General features: G+C 34.1%; 1 protein-coding gene across 2 annotated transcripts in view; it reads left to right on the top strand.

Moving 5' to 3' along the window:
* The first annotated feature begins 2,111 nt into the window (after positions 1-2,111).
* Positions 2,112-15,152, top strand: part of LOC142226095 (uncharacterized) — an 87,767-nt gene continuing 74,726 nt past the window's right edge. Inside the window, exons 1-2 of one of the 2 annotated variants that reach the window (XM_075295970.1) lie at positions 2,112-2,475; positions 2,759-3,916. The gene's annotated coding sequence lies outside the window, so the exon portion shown is untranslated. Of the gene's footprint in view, positions 2,658-2,758; positions 3,917-15,152 lie in introns of both variants that reach the window. The other variant, XM_075295969.1, reaches the window with a different exon arrangement.

Here is a 15,152-nt window from a genome sequence, read left to right as displayed (position 1 = left end):
AATGCTGGTGACATTTCTACAAATGCGTCCATCATGAACTTCGTATATCACTAGGTTAGGTTAGGTGGCAGCCCGACGTATCAGGCTCACTTAGACTATTCAGTCCATTGTGATACCACATTGGTGAACTTCTCTCTTATCACTGAGTTCTGCCCGATTCCATGTTAAGCTCAATGACAAGGGAGTCCGAACGGCGTTCCACATTGCAGTGAAACCACTTAGAGAAGCTTTGAAACACTCAGAAATGTCACCAGCATTACTGAGGTGGGATAATCCACCGCTGAAAAACTTTTTGGTGTTTGGTCGAAACTGGGTTTGAACCCACGACCCTGTGTTTGCAAGACGGGCATGCTAACCATTGCACCACGGTGGCTCTCCATTCATGTCTAGAGAAAATTTTTAATGGGAAAATAAAGCAAGATATAGAGCACCCAACAAATTTGAAGGTTTGAGATGGTATCGAAAATGTAGATCTAGAAAGTGGTGCAAGATATAATATAATCGGATCCGCCAGACATAAGACTTTCCTTACGGGATTTAGTAGTATGTAGTAGTATGTTTTCGAAAAATAAAAATGAATTCGCAAATAAAGGTCGAAAACCTCACGATCGAAAAAGAGTGTTTTTCATACGTTTCGGTGTAAACATTTTCAAATTTTTAGCACATAATTTTTAAGTGCAACCATATAAAGTTCATAAACTACATACTTGGGACACATATGTTTATATGTTAGAACATATTATGTTTGGGTCATTACATTTTTTTATATATAATATCTCTGGATGCAAACATATGTATATTAATTTGGAAATTTCGTGTAGACAAATATGAAGATATTTTGCTGCAAGCAAACAAATATTTAAAAATTGGAATTAACTATTTGGCGTTTTAAAAAAGATATCCTTATCGTGAAACATTATATGTTTGCACAGTGCAAACAATTTTTGTTTGAACACATTCTGAAAATATATAAGCTTGAAGCAGAATATGTATGGATGTTTATTTTCAAATTTAGTATGATTATAAATATATAAATAAATAATTTTCTCTAAGAAGGAGCGTGGAGCGGAGCGCATTTTTTTTCGGAGCGAAGCGATTTGTTTTTCTCCGGAGCGGGAGCGGATTTTAAGTTCTCGTTAACACGCTTTTAAACCACATTGACAGCACAGGAAGAAAAAAGCAGTAAAACGAATGAATTCAAATTTTTACTTGGAGACTTAAAATTTGGAATTAGAACTTTTTGTAGTTCAAATTATATGGTTAGAAGAAAATAGTAAACCAGAACAGGGACAATAGTAAAACTGAATTATAAAAATTTTCCTATACAGTTTGCGTTTGCTTCAAAATTGGTCAATTAAAACAAACCGCCCTTTACTTACCAGCAAAAACTTCTTTTAATTAAGTGTAATTAATTTTAAATAAATATTGTGTCCAAAAATTTCGGTAAAATAATCTCTCATATTAGACCTATATTTTTTGGGCCTTAAAGGGTTAATAGGGGGCTTTGGCAGACATGCCAACATTACTCATACAAAGTTTTTCATATACAAATACCGGCAAATGTGGCGGACAACATCAACGGCACGTGTACACTTATCAAAATGTCAATTCGTGAAATGCAACAACAACAATAACATATGACTAAAGCAACAAACTACTGTAATTTAGGGGTGGTACAAACCAAGTGAGATAAATTCCTGCTCTCTTTTAGCTAAACTAACCGTTAAATTAGTACTAAGAAAGCAACAACATGCGGAGCTAGTGAATGAGAGAGAATAAAGAATTGCTGCTATAAAAACACCATGGTTTGTTGGCAAAATTTTATAGGACGACATGCAAACCGAATGAGCGCAACACAAAAAAAGCCGCCCCTTGTTGTCATTCGTACTCTGGTGTAATAAAAACAGCCGCAACGAGGCAACAACAAAAAGTCACGAGACGAAATAAGAAAACAAAACTTGGAGCAAAAATACTTACACATTATTATTGTACATTGAAGCGTTCACTCTGAGATACACAGAGAACCCTATCCTATTCACTTATTATACTCACACAAACACAAAGGCATGCAAAAAAATGTGGAAAAGAGCCGTAATGCAACATCTGCTCCTTGGGCAAACATCAGTACAACGCCAGTCAGTATCCGAAGAAGAACAACGAAATCATAAGTAGGAATTATTGCAGACATTCAAAACGTGAACATCACAATTTATTAAAGAAAAAGAAAAGAAGAATATTTGCAATAATCTACTGTATACCGAAGATTTCAAAATTTCATAACATCAAACAAAATTTAGAAAACAAAATAAATTAAACAAATTAGAGAAATTATCAAATAAAATCAGGAAAGTGTCCAGACCATACATATTTTGTATTCAACAAAGAAAAAGATACATAAATATCTGGAAATTTAGTTTTCTTAAGGCTAAACAAAAAAAAAAAAACAAGACTAGAAAAAATTAACAAAAGTGAAAGGTAACCTAGTGTTTTGTAGTTAATATCTAAATATTTGCAAGTTGGTGAAATTCAGAAAGATTGGTTGTTCCTCTAGACACGAACGGTATAGCGAAAATTATCTATCGGGAAACATATGTGTCGCAACATCTGATTTGAACACCATTTTGTCGTTGAACAGATTGGACTTGTTTACATTGTGTGTGAGTGACATCTGCTTGTTCTTTGAGATATAGTGAAATTTTTAAAATAAAATCAATTTTTAATACAAATAAAAATATTTTACACATTATTCCAAATCAAGGACACACCAAAATCTGAGATTCATACAGGAGAGTTAGTGTTGAAGAAACGCCACTTAACAACGACAAGCCAAAGCTGAGTCACGCAGTGTTACAACACACAACAATAGCCCTCAAAAACAACAGTGGCGACAACTTCAACTGCAGCAGCGGAAGCAGTAACAGCAACACTACCAGCAACAAAAATATCACAAACCATAAACTATACACATATTCTACTTGCCTCAGCAGAGTTGCCAGCAGCGTTAGCGAAACACGCGACTTTAAACCATAATCCATCCATCTCTCACCAGCGCAAAGTCGCCTGAAGAGAAGAAAAACTACAGTTGTGTTGTGTGCAAAAAAAGCAAAACAGAAGCAAAAAACGGCAGCTAACTAGAAAGTACGTGTGTGCAAAAGGAGGAAAGTAACACGTTAAACAAACAAAACAGCCAGCCATACTTTTTTGGGTCAGGCCAATTGGAGGTGCTCCGGGGGGAGTTAAAACACACCAAAAGTAAAACTAAAACACTCGCTCTTATTCTCCTTTTATCCCAATACCCCAACAAACCATGTGGAGAAGTATTCTGTAGCATTGACAGGTCGCCAATGCAAATAATCAAATGAAAAAAGAAGTAAATTCATATGCGAAAGGTTACTAATACATTTTAACAGCTACACAACAACGGTAAAGGACAAAACCAAACAATAACCAGCCTCCCGTCATCTCCAACATAAAAAGGCCGCCCTTAACCTTCAATATTTTGTGTTGTTTACCCTCTGTATTTTTCTCCTTTCTACTCTTCGAATACCTCGTTTACCATTGAAATACATTCCCTAAATTAAATAAAAAAATTAGAAGCAAAAAATATTTTTTGAATAAAACAAAAAATCTGTGATTTAATAAAAGAAAAATATTTTTAATACACTGCACTTATTAAGAAGAAAATCAATATTCTGTGCACCTTTTTTTATAAGAAATTCCACATTGCAAAACTTAATTAAACAAAAGAAAAAACACCTTTTGCAACCAAAGAAAAACAACAACTGTTGCAAGACTTCAGACAACCTCGGCATCTAGCAAAGGAAACAGCAGCGGCGACGGTAACATCAGCATCTTTGACAACATCATCGTATTATTTTTTCTCTTGCTCGTGGCATTTTAGCCAAAACCTTTTTTTGTAAGTATCGCCATCCTTTTTTGCTTTTGTTTAGGGTGCTCAATTATTTTTTGTTCTTCTCCTTCCGACTTCTCACCTGTAATTATGAAAATCTGTCATCATTATACCGTTATGATAGCTTTTATTCCATTTGCTTGGCTCTTATTGTGGGGGGATTTTTTATGCACCAACAAACATACACAGAATACACGCGAGAACGAAACTATTTACAAGTTTACCCAAGCATTCGCTCACTCATTCACCCAAAGGTGGCTGGCTATTTCTCTAAGGTGAGAAGAGATTTGAAGGGCCAAGATTGCAAACTGGCGGACGAATGAAATGACAGACAGACGGTGAGATCTGCAGTCCAAGCACATGTGCATGTCAATATTAATGTGCAATGCGAGTGATGGCATTGTTTAGTATTTGGTGTAGTCGTTTTTGTTTATTGTAATAATGGTGCAAACGGTCTGTGTATAGTATATATCTCTTTAGTTCCCACTAGTTTTTTCTGCTGTTTATATAAGTGTGTGGGTATGTTTGTAAATGCCCAGTAAACATTGGCATTCGGTGAAACCTGAGATGAGTGAGATCCTTGCAAACAATTTAGAGAATATCTCGTAAATTTTATCAAAACAAAGAATATTAATTGAAGTTTCCGACACTGTGATATAGGTGGTCCGTACGAGAATTTTGATAACATAAACTACTATTTGGTGACTTACTTAGATCGGTGAATGTAACGAATTTGTAGTAAATATATTATCACAAATTCGGTACATTCTTGGATCAAGAATGTTTCACCATCACTAAGTCATTTTGGTATTGATTTCGAAATTCCAATTAAAGACGGTGTTCTTTTTTAAATAAAGATATTGTGTATATACATCTATGTTTTATAAAATGTAAATTAACAAAACTAATATTCCGTTTCTTGATGTACACATTCCTCAATATTACTTTGTTTTTGATGAAAACTATGCGAATTTGGAATTTTAGTTAATTTTTAGTTCAGGTCATTTAAGTAAGGAAAAAATAATTAAAATAAGAAAAGTGTCTCATATTTGAAAAAGTATAAATAATATTGCGTAATTTTCATTAACAGAAATAGAGTTAAATAGGCTATAGAAATTTTCGTTGAGTTTTTTTCTGAGTTAGAAAATAAAAAAGAAAACTTTTTTGAGTGTTTATTAAATTGATTTCAACCATGTTTATCATGAAAAGGACATTCGTTTCTCAAAAAAAAAATCGTTTAGGAGAATATAGTTATGAATTGCACGCAGAAAAGAAACATGTTTGGCATGGTTGATTGGAGCGTTTTTGTGGCGACCATGTTATGTTTTTTACAGCAACCCTGTTCGACCAGTGAGCATAGTGCTAATAAAATTAAAGTGTTGGTCATTTAAGATGTTATAACCTTGAAGAAAAGAATTTTGGTCCTATTATAATATCATTATCATCATCTAACATGTTATGATCTTTGAGAAAAATGTTTCTCCCATTTAAGAGATTTTTCTTTCCTTTTTCTTTGCACAATCTAAAATGCCATTATCATAACCTAAAATGTTATGCTCATTGTGAAAAATATTTTTTTCTTTGGGCGCCATTTGACATGTTTTTCTTTGCAAGCGCTAAAGATGTATTTTTCTTTTTTATTCTACCCTGCGCCACTCTGTGGAACAGGGTACTATAAGTTAGTGCATATGTTTGCAACACCCAGAAGGAGACGAGATAGACACATGGTGTCTTTGGCAAATATGCTCAGGGTGGGCTCTTGAGTCGATATAGCGATGTCCGTCTGTCCGTGAACACATTTTTGTAATCAAAGTCTAGGTCGCAGTTTTAGTCCAATCGACTCCAAATTTGGCACAAGTATGTGTTTTGGCTCAGAATAGATCCCTATTGATTTTGGAAGAAATCGGTTCAGATTTAGATATAGCTCCCATATATATATTTCGCCCGATATGGACTTATATGGCCCCAGAAGCAAGAGTTTTACCCTAATTTGCTTAAAATTTTGCTCAAGAAGAACAATTAGTACTATAGTTAAGTGTGCCAAATTTTACTGAAATCGGTTCAGATTTAGATATAGCTCCCATATATATCTTTCGCCCGATATGGACTAATACGGTCCCAGAAGCCAGAGTTTTACCCCAATTTGGTTGAAATTTTGCACAGGGAGTAGAATTAGCATTGTAGATATGTGTGCCAAATTTGGTTGATATCGGTTCAGATTTAGATATAGCTCCAATATATAGCTTTCGGCCGATTTACACTCATATGACCACAGAGGCCAACTTTTTGCTCCGATTTAGTTGAAATTTTGCAAAGGGAGTAGAATTAGCATTGTAGCTATGCGTGCCAAATTTTGTTGAAATCGGTTCAGATTTAGATATATCTCCCATATATAGCTTTCGCCCGATTTCCACTCATATGACCACAGAGGCCAATTTTTAAGTCCGATTTAGTTGAAATTTTGCACAGGGAGTAGAATTAGCATTGTTGCTATGCGTGCCAAATTTGGTTGAAATCGGTTCAGATTTAGATATAGCTCCCATATATAGCTTTCGCCCGATTTAGACTCATATGACCACAGAGGCCGATTTTTAACTCCGATTTAGTTGAAATTTTGCACAGGGAGTAGAATTAGCATTTTTGCTATGCGTGCCAAATTTAGTTGAAATCGGTTCAGATTTAGATATAGCTCCTATGTATATGTTTTTCTGATTTCGACAAAAATTGTCAAAATACCAACATTTTCCTTGTAAAATCGCCACTGCTTTGTCGAAAAGTTGTAAAAGTACTCTAATTTTCCTAAACTTCTAATACATATATATCGAGCGATAAATCATAAATAAACTTTTTCGAAGTTTCCTTAAAATTGCTTCAGATTTAAACGTTTCCCATATTTTTTTTACTAACATTGTGTTCCACCCTAGTGCATCAGCAGACTTAAATTTTGAGTCTATAGATTTTGTAGAAGTCTATCAAATTCTTCCAGATCGAGTGATATATAAATGTATGTATTTGGGACAAACCTTTATATATAGCACCCAACACATTTGACGGGTGTGATATGATATCGAAAATTTAGATCTACAAAGTGGTGCAGGGTATAATATAGTCGGCCCCGCCCGACTTTAGACTTTCCTTACTTGTTTTTTGATAATAAAGGTATTTTAAACAAATAGTGAAACCCTATTTGTTTAAAATACGTTCCACGTTATAAATATTAAAAACATTAGTTAATTTAAGAATGGGTTTCACTGTAATAAGTGGTCGTAAAAATTTTTTACATTCACACGTGAAACACAAACTTAGTATTGATCTTTACAGATGACAATCGAATACTTCAAAACAATTCTTTGTATGGTAACAAAATTTGGCAACATTTCGCTACTTCTCATCATTAAAGTTCTTAATTCCTGTTGATTTTCAGTTCCATCACGATAGAAATTTCCCCACAATAAAATCCTTGTTTTTTAGCAATGCCTTAGATCCGGTCTAGTGTCAAAACCATAGAGCTTCTGAGTATGATTCTTTAAGGGAAATGAATGAAGCTTTAGTAATGTTAATTTGTTTGTCATTCCATCAAAAACAGAAACATTGCCTTGGTAGCCAATTTTAATTAGAAAAATAATTGATTGCGAAATGTCACAGAGAAAATGTTAACAATCTAGTAACACAACCCAGATCTAATTGACCATAAACTACTTGGACAAATAACCCGAGAGAATATTCAACAGCAACAACAATAGTATAGAAAAGTATAGATAGTCTAAGGAATCATTTGTGAAAACACTTGAGTTGATACCTATCACACATCCACTTGATCATGAATATTTAGCATACTAAAACTCAAAATATATCCACCGAAAATGTCTGCTCACAATACTTGTTAAGAACAGTCCAACTTCACATACAGTGGGGAGCAAAACGGAGCGCAATTTTTTTAATTTCTACTTTATTGTCAAACAAAACTGTACATTCAGATAAATTATATACCTATGCTACTGTATTTTTTAAAATAAAATACAAATAAAACTGGCATCCAGTTTTGCACTTTAACTCGTCTTGTCATACTTAGTAGAAAGTATTGTTTTTTATTATTTCTTTTGGAACATCCGATTAATTGTGCCGAACTTGGCTTTAGACCTCATCGCTATTTTTGATGCTCTTTGGTCTAAACTCAAGCGCCTTTAACCAGAGACCATAAATTCTCAATAGGATTGAAATCTGGGCTTTCTGGTGGCCATTTGAGCATTTGAAAATTTTGCTCTGACAACCATTTCTTTACTAAGTAAGTATGCTTGGGTTTGTCGTCTTGATGAAAAACAATACATCAAGTTAGGCGCAAACCTCACAAACTTAGACAAATGTGATTGCAAAATATCATATGGAGACTTTGTCGTTACCAGTCATTACCATTCTTTTGCATTGTATGGAAAGCGGTTTATTTTTGTTTATTTATTTTTGTTTTATCTAACCATAGAACTTTTTTCCAGTCATCAACGGTCCAATCTTTGTGGGCCTAACTAGACATTTTCTATTTAATATAGATTGCAAAAAGTGAAAACATGCTCTCGGGTTTGCTCCCCACTTTATTTCTTTATGTCTATTTCTCGAGGAGAAAGAAAAGCTTGGAAGATAATGGATTTTTATACCCACCACCATAGAATGGTGACAAAATATCGATTTCCGACTATATAAAGTATATATATTCTTGATCAGGGAGAAATTGTAAGACGATATAACCATGTCCGTCTGTCTGTTGTAATCACGCTACAGTCTTCAATAATGAAGCAATCGTGCTGAAATTTTGCACAAACTCGTCTTTTGTCTGTAGGCTGGTCAAGTTCGAAGATGGGCTATATCGGTCCAGGTTTTGATATAGTCCCCATATAAACTGACCTCCCGATTTAGGGTCTTGGGCTTATATAAATCGTAGTTTTTATCCAATTTGCCTGAAATTTTAAATCTAGAGGTATTGTATGACCATAAAGAGGTGTGCCAAAAATGGTGAGCATCGGTCCATGTTTTGGTATAGCCCCCATATAGACCGATCTCCCGATTTTACCTCTTGGGCTTATAGAAACCGTAGTTTTTATCCAATTTGCCTGAAATTGGAAATCTAGAGGTATTTTCGGACCGTAAAGAGGTGTGCCGAAAATTGTGAGTAATGGCCCATGTTTTGGTATAGCCCCCATATAGACCGATCTCCCGATTTTATTTCTTGGGCTTCTAGAATCCGCAGTTTTTATTCAATTGTCATGAAATTGGAAATCGAGAGGTACTTTAGAACCATAAAAATGTGTGCCTAAAATGGTGAGTATCGGTCCATTTTTTGGTATGGTCCCCATATAAACCGACCTCCCGATTTGGGGTCTTGGGCTTATAGAAACCGTAGTTTTTATCCAATTTGCCTGAAATTGGAAATCTAGATGTATTTTAGGACCATATTTTGGTATAGCCCCCATATAGACCGATTTCCCGATTTTACTTCTTCGGCTTCTAGAATCCGAAGTTTTTATCCTATTTGCCTGAAATTGGAAATCTAGAGGTATTTTCGGGCCATAAAGAGGTGTGCCGAAAACGGTGAGTATCGGTCCATATTTTAGTATAGCCCCCATAAGAACGATCTCCCGATTTAACTCCTTGGGTTTCTAGAAACCGTAGCTTTTCTCCGATTTGCCGGAAATTGTAAATATTCTAGTATTTGCAGCATTTCTTATGCAAATGCCCAGCATTAAATGAATTTCGATACCAATATTTCCAAAAGGTTTCGCTTAATGAGAATGAGCTAATACAAATTTTGAATGGTCTCGTTATAAATTGGAAAGTACTTGCAAGCTTTATAAAAACTTGTGTAAATTACAGAGAAGAATTGATGTACGAATTCAATTTTTAATCTTTAAAATTTTTCTAAGAAATAATGTAACATACAAAGGGACTGACGACCATAGGTCATAGTCTTCGGTTTATATCAATACAATTCTTATTTTCTATCTCACTGAACATATATTGCACTGTTTAAATTCAATCAAATAGTTTGTAAACAATTTTGGATAAAATATATATAGACCGATTTCACTTCTTGAGAGTATCTATACTCCCATGCGCCTTCTAAGGCGCACTGATCATGAAAATTGCTTGAAACTCAATGTAAAATTTCCAGATTTTACTTCTCGGATGAAAATCTACAGATTTAAGATTTAAAATCAAGACGTTATTTTATAATTTTCTTGCACACTTACAAGAGATGTTAATGATTCCTCTAAAACTCAAACAAAAATGGTTCTTATAAATCCAGAATCAGATATAGTATTCATAGGTAAAATCTTGAAATTTATCTTGGGGAAGTGTACTAGTTGATCTGCTCTGCTTGGGATAATATCTGTCATCAAACCCCACTAAAATTTCAAAGGAAACCCTAATATTTGATTCATGGTGGTAGGTATTTAAGATTCGGCCCGGCCGAACTTACTGCTGTATATACTTTTTATTATTATAATACTATAATAAATATTTAATATATGAGTTGACCATTGGGTTAATGTCATTTGAAATTTATCCATTTTGCATTGTATAAGTAAATATCAAATACAGAGAAATAGTATTAACAAAATTAAACTTCTATACATAATAATATTATTTACCTATAACACAAGCGAACAATGGTTCTGTTGATTAAGAACTGAATATAGTTTTTAAAGTTATTTGGGACGTTGAATCCAAATCTGCACTAGGTTTTTTTTCTATCAGCTCGAGTTTTCTAGATATACCCTTATGTTCAAAATCAAGGCACTTCCGCTACATATATTGGAATAACTTGAAAACGGTTCACCAAATTAAATTTTAAAAAAAAATCCGAAAATCCCAAAAAATATTCTCTTTCAGCCGTCTTTACATTGTTTTTCAACTTTCCAAGTAGTTTTAGAGATATCGTTCCTAAAAAATAAAAATGTGGCAAAAATCACAGTTTTGGCCCAGAAACAGTTAGTTAAATATATTTCGAATAAAATGAGCTTTATTTCATTACAATCGGTGTACAACTTTTGAATTGATATAAATCGCGATTTCCGTACAAAAATAACATTTTCTAATGGATGAGTGAGTGAGTGTATTAAGTTAGTCTTTTATGGTTCTAAATAATTATGGGCCGATATAGGTAAAGTTTCGTTCAGAAGATGGCGTGATTTTCACAGACGGGCGGACAGCCGGACGGACATAGCTAGATCGGCTGAGAATTACATCACGACCCAGAATATATATACTTTATGGTGTGTAAGATCAATATTACAAATGGAATGACAAAGTTAATGTACCCCTCAGCTTACGGTGGAGGATATATTTAGTTGTCTCAATAAATTAAAAAAATTAATTAAAAGTGACGAAGATATCGATATTTTTGTGACTAAACCAAAAACGCTCGAATAATGGCCTTTCTATATTAGCTCTACAATCTTTTAGAGAGAAACAAATAAAAATATGTAAAATTTCCAAATAAAGACATCGAATCACATTTCGAATTCCTTTGATGGAGTTCAATATTTTATATGCAATGCAACAACTTACCAATCAACCTAGAATTCGATGTAGGCCAAACAATTTAGCCAAAGTATATTGAGTTATGTACTCGTATTAGCAACAACACAATTCTCTTTGTGTGTATGTCAGTTGTTGATTTTTATCGATAATCGTGGTAAAATATAATATCTATTTTTTGTATAGTTCTGTTATAATTTTGAAACCTATCAAAATGTGCAAACCCCACCACCACTCCACCACAAAAAAAAGAAGAAAAGGAAACAATAACAAAGAACGGAACATAGCAACAGTGATTTGTGTCTATTTCTAGTATCGTAAACGAATAAATATATTTATTCCTTTAGATTTGTACATAAACATGTATATTTAACATATATAAACTTTACATGTTTCCTTCTCAAATTAAATTATTAGCAAGCATAGTGAGTTAGTAATGTATTCAGTTTATAACGTACGCAGGCTTAAATAGTAGTACATGGTATGGTATCGATAGCAGTGACCACCATTGCCCAGTCTCCAATCGTTTTCATCAAGGCTGCAGCAGTGTTGCTAGATACTTTTGATCAAAAATCTTATCACAAAATCCCGAAGTCATCAAAATCACAATTAAAAACCAAAAAAAAAAAAAATAAAAAGACAAATGAAAACTGTTTTTGCCTAAAACTTCGTTCCTGTTTATTCAGTGTGTAGATACAAATTGGTGTTTTATATAAAAAAAAAAAAAACTTTCATAGTTTGTTAAAAAAAAGTTCAAATTTATAGTGCAAACAGGACACACTTTTTCACAACAAAAATTTAATATTGTACCATGCAATGCATCACATATCCATTTTAAATCTTAACATATTATTATTACAATTTTTAATACGAGCTATTGGACATGAAAGATTGAGGGATTGATTGATTACGAAACTATTGAAAAGAAAACGAAACGAATTTTTTTTTTGTAGGTACATACATTGAATATGATCTATTAACAGAATGACTTTAAACGTTGCTTATACCCAGCAAAATCTCATATTACCCAGTATTCCACATTCAGTAACCACTTGCTCGCCATGGACGGACACCAAGGGATTCTGAGTATATCAGTATATATTTTATGGGTTCTAAAATCAATATTTCTGGTAGGCACATTTTTTGGCCGATCAAAGTTATTATACCATGACCACTATGTGGTTTAGGGTATAAAAAAAGATAAAAACTATAAAAAGGCAGCGGTTCGAGCGAATTACTGATTGATTATTTCCCTTGTACCAAAAACTTTGTGAAATTTGGCGAAAGTTGGAACCAATCGTGACTTATGATGTCTCTCATTCGGATACCAACGTATTTATCATCGTTATAATCCCATGTTCTGGTTGTCAACGTTTCCGTCTTTTGTCTCATACAGCGCAGATATTTCATATTCTCTGCATATTTAATACATATATAAAAGTTGAAAAAGGTACCAAATGTGTAGCCAAGATACCTCTGTGCTTATTTTACTTAAAAGAATCAATATTAGTCTAATTTCTATTTATGTTGGTCTCATTTTTATATATAGAATTTATTCTCTCTTATAGTTTGTATTCTTGAAATTATACTGAACCAGCATCGAAAAAGTACTTTTTTAGCCAAAAAGGTACCTTTCTTCGTTTTGATGAAAGTCTTCTTCTGTTTGTTTATGAAAAAATCCGCCATGACGATAATTAAATGGAACTATGGACTTAACTGGTGATGCTCCTTTCGCCTAAGCGTGACCTAGGATCATTCGAATTCAGATATATTTGTTACTGTAATATTGTATATTCGCACCATAAACAATCATCCACATAAGCTTTCACAAATAAAATTTTGTGCGCTTAAAGATATTAAAAAACTACAAGATATTTCGAGGGGGTACCACCGTGCGTTTTTACTCAAATAGTATCAAAAATGTACAAAAGTGTCAATTTTATCAACCCTGATTCTCGGTATTTTTCGACCCTCTCTGTCTCCGCCTGTTTATGTTTGTGGTACAATTTGTAGTTTGAAAATCTCTATGACGCCAGGAGGAATTGAACTCAGACCTCTTAAATTTAAGTTTTGCGTACTTTATACTAGAAAACAAATTTGAATTTATACGATAAGAGCTCCGAAATTTAGATAAAATACTTTCACCGATTTTTATCATTTGAATAAAAAAAAAATATTTCGCACAATAATATTGTTATATGTAATACTTCGTGTCAGCTATTCTATAAATGTCAACATGTTTAACCCCCTTTTTGTTTTTAAATAAACTTCTGTGAATGTGTGCAGGATTTTATTCGTAGATTTTTGTAGTACAAAGCGACTGTCTATACCTCGAACTTTGGCACTGTTATTGTGGTGTTACTATGACATTACTATCGTAGTCGCCCCATTATTCATTGAGTGGCAAGTTCTTGCCACTACTTACAATAGTACTGGTGCAGTTGACACAATTATCCATGTCGAACTATATTTTGGACAATAGCAAATCAAACAAAAAACTGTTACAAAACGGCTACTAAGTTTGAGACATACATAAAGAGTCGGTAGTCGACATTTTGTAGTGGGTAGTCGCTACAAGTAAATGTAGTGGTGATAAACTGCCAATTAAGAATCGAGGAGATTGCGGTTTGCTAAGGTCTTCTCTCATCTGGCATATAATTATTTAAAATGGGCGCAAGTAATTCTTGAAGCTAGCAAAAGGCAACGCTGGATGAGCTAACCTCTTCCCAATGGGATGAAAGATCGTTTGCCTCAGTTGCAAAAGAGCATTGGACGGTATGGTTCCAAAGGGGAAATTGAGAATGCAATGTCTGGTGTCTACTCACAGGTTATAGAGAAGTTCCCCGAACCAAGAGGTCCGTCAAGAGGTTGTATAGTATCAAAAACAATTAAGTCAATCGCATTTGCGGACCAGAGAGCTGTGGATTGCTTTAGTACTGCGTTGATGCTAATTGGCGAAGTTTGGGGGGAGCTGCTTTAGAGTTAGTTGAGAACCCAAACCCTCTTGTGAACTGCAAACCATCCTGATCCTGAGTCTATATAAAACAGGAATGTAACCCAGATCTTCCACCGGCCGATGTCGTTTAACAGACCAAGAGAAGAAATGACGAATGAGATTTCATACCATCAAATCTGTGCAGACTTCAGATGTATGTTGTTAGCTTGGTCTGTTGGAGCAATGTGCTCACTCCTATCTGTCTTTGTCTGCCCTGTCCTCTAACTTATGGGTATTCATGAGGGCTCTGGGTGTTGACCACTCATCGTTTCAGGTGTTTCACTAGCATAACAGTGTGGGCAAAAAATAGTAAGACTGTGTTCAGAAGTTTATAATTTATTCTGGTCCATATATAGCCGCGTAAAGGGTTTATACGATAAAGGCTCAGTTGTTTGACTTTGGTGAACAGAAGTCACACGGATCTAAATCATGTAAATTGATGGTGTAAAAATCAAGGTACAGAAACCAAGAGTTGTAGGCCTATTATTTATGCCTCTTTTTTACGAATACGTTGACATTTGGCACAGATGTCACTGATATCCAGCAAAAAAGCGTTTCCAAAAAAACAATGAAAATTTTCTTTTCGAAGCGAAAGGGTTCCTCAAGGATCAATTCTTGGCCCTCTTCTTTACTCCATGTATTCCAATGATTTGTCTGATCAAGTGAAATTTTCTAATATTCAAATGTATGCTGATGACGTACAATTATATTCATCAT

The sequence above is a fragment of the Haematobia irritans genome, chromosome 2 (assembly GCF_050003625.1).
Source record: "Haematobia irritans isolate KBUSLIRL chromosome 2, ASM5000362v1, whole genome shotgun sequence".
Classification (NCBI taxonomy): domain Eukaryota; kingdom Metazoa; phylum Arthropoda; class Insecta; order Diptera; family Muscidae; genus Haematobia; species Haematobia irritans.
The sequence above is the reverse complement of the archived record's forward strand: the minus strand, read 5'-3'. Positions and strand labels throughout refer to the sequence as shown.